The sequence below is a fragment of the Petromyzon marinus genome, unplaced genomic scaffold (genome assembly GCF_048934315.1).
Source record: "Petromyzon marinus isolate PM22_M1 ecotype Great Lakes invasive population unplaced genomic scaffold, UKy_Petmar_22M1.pri1.0 PM_G_Scaffold_8, whole genome shotgun sequence".
Lineage (NCBI taxonomy): Eukaryota > Metazoa > Chordata > Hyperoartia > Petromyzontiformes > Petromyzontidae > Petromyzon > Petromyzon marinus.
The window spans coordinates 4497501-4502500 of NW_027423035.1; positions in this window are offsets into that span (position 1 = coordinate 4497501).

Here is a 5000-nt window from a genome sequence, read left to right on the forward strand (position 1 = left end):
TGATGAGGATGTGGAGGAGTCCTTCCTCGACATATCGGCTGAGGAACCCGTGTTGGGAAAGTTTCCCATTGACACCAAGGGAACTATCACGGTTGTACTGCCTAGTCTGGAGTATATATGCGTTATCTGTAAACAACACATGGGCAAAGCATCCGAACTTGTTGCACATTTTAACATCAAACACAGAGACATTCCTCTGGTGTTTAAGTGCGCTAAATGTGACAAAACCAACTCAAACCACCGATCGATTGCCTGTCATGCCCCCAAATGTGGGGGAATAAAGTTAACTGAGGAAAGCTTACCAATGGTCTGTGAATGTTGCCAGGCACGCTTTGCAACTCTAAGTGGCCTTTCGCAGCACAAGAGGCATGCTCACCCAGTCACCCGTAATGAGGAAAGGATTAAAGATGGTATAAAGGGTACCTCGCAGAGAGGGGTACACCGTAGCTGCTGGTCTTTGAAGGAAGTAGAACAGCTGGCCCTTCTAGAGTTGCAGTTTCAGGGGAAAAAGAATATCAATAAGATCATTGCTGAAGCGCTTGGGACTAAGACCAACAAGCAAGTCTCTGACAAGAGACGGGACCTAAGTAAAAAGACAGGGGCCCCCATGTCAGACAGCTTACATTTTTCTTCTAGGCCTCTTGAGACATTGTCTCCCCCACCAAATGTAACAACGGGGACTTCATCCATACTCGCTCAAGCAGCTGAGCGGCTTACGAATGAGAATTCTGGGACCCTGGAAAAGCCTGCAATGGAGGCAATAAAGGCTTGGCTTAACGGCGAGGGCCAACATGATGCCCTCGTAGAAACTGCCACAGCATTGATGCTTTGTCCGATGAGATTGGTGAAAAACAAAGGCAAACGTTCAAAACCCGAGAACGACATTATTAAACCCAGGATATTACCCACACGATCTTGGATGAAGAAGAGAGCGGAAAAACGAGGAAGCTTCATGAAGCACCAGAAGCTCTTCTTTAAGAACCGCTCTCTTCTTGCGTCCTTAGTCCTGGATGGCACTGAACGTCATGAATGCCGAATCCCGAACGCAGATGTATATCGTTTTTACTGCGAAAAATGGGAGAAGGTGTTGCCATTCAATGGCCTGGGCCAATTTAAGTCATCAGGTGTTGCAAATAACGAATACTTTGAGCCCCTAATTTCGGTGGAGGAAGTTCAGACTGCCATACGGGCCATTAAACCAACGTCAGCAGCTGGGCCAGATGGCCTAACAAGGGCTGCAATCTGTGCTGCCGACCCCGAGGGTCGGACACTGACAGCCCTATTTAATGCATGGATGATTACAGGAATTATTCCCAAAGAGTTGAAAAAGAATAGGACGATTCTTATTCCTAAGGTTATGGACGATGAAAAGCTGAAAGAATTGGGGAACTGGAGACCAATAACGATCGGTTCAATGATTCTGAGATTATTTTCCAGAATAATGACTGCACGTCTTGCTCGTGCTTGTCCCTTAAACCCAAGGCAGCGTGGTTTTATAGCGGCATCTGGCTGCTCTGAAAATCTTAAGGTGCTACAGGACCTTATGAGACATGCTAAGAAATTGCACAGGCCGTTGGCTGTCATGTTTATCGACATAGCGAAAGCTTTTGACTCGGTTTCGCATGCTCATATTTTATGGGTGTTAAGGCACAAGAAAGTAGATGAACACGTGGTGGGCATCATCCAGAACGCCTACGATCGGTGTACGACCTCGTTCAAAAGCAATGGCGAGTCGACTCGAGAAATTAGCATACGTGTTGGTGTCAAACAGGGTGACCCCATGTCACCCCTGCTCTTCAATCTTGCCATGGACCCTTTGATATGCACCCTAGAGTCACACGGAGTTGGGTACTCCATTGATACCGACCACGCGACAGCTCTTGCGTTTGCTGATGATTTGGTGTTGGTGAGCGAATCTTGGGTTGGTATGGCCGCCAATCTAGCGATCTTGGAATCATTTTGTGGGCTATCGGGATTGGAGGTTCAGGCCAGAAAGTGCCAGGGCTTCATGATAAGCCCAACCAAAGATTCATATACGGTGAACAACTGCGACCCATGGACTATCAAAAATAAAGATGTCCATATGATCCAACCTGATGAATCAACGAAATACCTTGGTCTGAAAATTGGCCCTTGGACTGGCACTATACAGCCTGATCTACATTGTCAGCTAAAGACATGGATCTCGAAAATCGATGAGGCGCCTCTGAAGCCAACTCAGAAGGTTGAACTACTCAATGCCTATGCCCTACCCAGATTGTTATATCCTGCAGACCACTCGGACTGCAAGCAATCAACTCTCCGTGGGTTGGACCAAGAGATTAGAAAGGCGGTAAAAGGATGGCTCCACCTTCCCGCTTCAACTTGTGATGGACTGTTATATGCCAGAGCCCGAGACGGAGGCCTTGCCATCTTGAAACTGGAAAAAACAATCCCTTCGGTTCAAGTTAGAAGGCTGCAACGTATAGCAAACTCGTCCGATGCTATCACCCGTAATATTGTGTCCTCGCAGGGTATGGAGGAAGAATACCGTAATTTGTGGGTACGAGCAGGGGGTGACAGTGATGCAATCCCAACATTCGTTCTCAGGGACTCGGTGTCAAAAGAACCTGTATATCCGAGACCCTGCGATTGGAGGGAGCATGAATTTCAGAGATGGTGCGAAAAGCCGGTTCAAGGAAGGGGCATTGTAAACTTTGCGCATGATAGAATCAGTAATGCTTGGTTGAGGCCATGGTGCGGCTTTAAACAATGCTTCTTTATCGCAGCACTACAACTAAGGGCAAATATTTACCCAACAAGAGAAAGCTTGAACAGAGGCAGAGATGGGGCCTTACGTTCCTGCAGGAAATGCTCTGCCAGACTCGAGTCCCTTTCGCACATTCTCGGTCAATGTCCTGCAGTACAGAAAGCAAGAATTGCGCGACATAACAAGATCAGTAACATTCTGGCAGACGAAGCGGCTAGATTGGGCTGGTCTGTATACAAAGAGCCACGGTTCATATCCGAGACGGGAGAGATGAGAAAGCCTGACCTCGTGTTTGCAAAAGATGAGGAGGCGGTTGTGATCGATGTCACCGTCCGTTTTGAGCTTTCAAAGAATACCTTGTCAGATGCTGCCTCGCACAAAGTTTCGTACTATACCCCTCTTGGTGATCAAGTCAAAGTGCTGACGAAGGCTAGCAAGGTCACATTCTTTGGATTCCCGGTTGGGGCAAGAGGAAAGTGGCCCCTTGAGAATAACGAGGTACTTACCTCCCTGGGCCTGACCAAACCCAGAACGACATCACTGGCCAAGATGATTTCCCGCAGAACGCTGCTTTTCTCTCTTGATATTCTGAGAATGTTCTGTGGAAATTATGCGGTCTATGAACAGTCATAGACAACCTCCGAAACAAATAATAGTTTTTTTTAAGATGTCATTTGTTTTAGATTGATTTTGTTATTTTCGAAGGTGAAGTCGGTTTTTATTTCATTTTACTATTTTCCACAATTTAGATTGTTATTTTCCAAGACGAAGTCTTGGTTCTTTTTTTTATTGTTAGTTTTTTTTTAAACACGTCGTATTTGTTACTTTAGAGCTTAGAGGGGACTTTATTTTCGCCTTACTATTTTCTGCCTACAAAGAAGATTAAAAACAAGCTTTTTTCAAGATGGTTTTGTTATTTTCCAAGGTGAAGTCTTGGTATTCTTATTTTACTATTTTCCATAAAGAAGACCTTTCTTTTAGATTTTGTTATTTTCCAAGACGAAGACTTGGTATTTTTATTATATTGCTATTTTTTACACGAAGCTTATTCAAGATCACTTATATAGATTAGACTTTGTTATTTTAATTCTTTATTTTTGGACTACATCAGTTCGAGAGTCCTGTAACTTACTATTTTCTGCCTACAAAGAAGATTAGAAATAAGCTTTATTTAAGATGTTTTAGATTAGATTTTGTTATTTTCCAAGGTGAAGTCTTGGTTTTTTTTATTTTACTATTTTCCACAAAGAAGACTTTTCTTTTCTTTTAGATTTTGTTATTTTCCAAGACGAAGACTTGGTATTTTTTTGCTATTTTTTACAGGAAGCTTTATTCAAGAGCACTTATATAGATTAGACTTTGTTATTTTAATTCTTTATTTTTGCACTACATCAGTTCGAGAGAAGACTACAAACCAGCTTTATTTAAGATGTTTTAGATTAGATTTTGTTATTTTCCAAGGTGAAGTCTTGGTTTTTTATTTTACTATTTTCCACAAAGAAGACTTTTCTTTTAGATTTTGTTATTTTCCAAGACGAAGACTTGGTATTTTTTTATTGCTATTTTTTTACACGAAGCCTATTCAAGAGCACTTATATAGATTAGACTTTGTTATTTTAATTCTTTATTTTTGGACTACATCAGTTCGAGAGTCCTGTAACTTACTATTTTCTGCCTACAAAGAAGATTACAAATAAGCTTTATTTAAGATGTTTTAGATTAGATTTTGTTATTTTCCAAGGTGAAGTCTTGGTTTTTTTTTATTTTACTATTTTCCACAAAGAAGACTTTTCTTTTCTTTTAGATTTTGTTATTTTCCAAGACGAAGACTTGGTTTTTTTTATATTGCTATTTTTTTTTTTTACACTGCTTTATTCAAGAGCGCTTATATAAATTAGACTATGTTATTTTAATTCTTTATTTTTGGAATACATCAGTTTGAGAGTCCTGTAACGTACTATTTTCTGCCTACAAAGAAGACTACAGACAAGCTTTATTTAAGATGTTTTAGATTAGATTTTGTTATTTTCCAAGGTGAAGACTTGGTTTTTTTATTTTACTATTTTCCACAAAGAAGATTTTTCTTTTAGATTTTGTTATTTTCCAAGACGAAGACTTGGTATTTTTTTTATTGCTAGTTTTTTTTATATGTTACTTCAGAGCATAGAGAGGACTTTATTTTTACCTTACTATTTTCTGCCTTCAAAGAAGATTAAAAATAAGCTTTATTCAACATTACTTATATAGATTA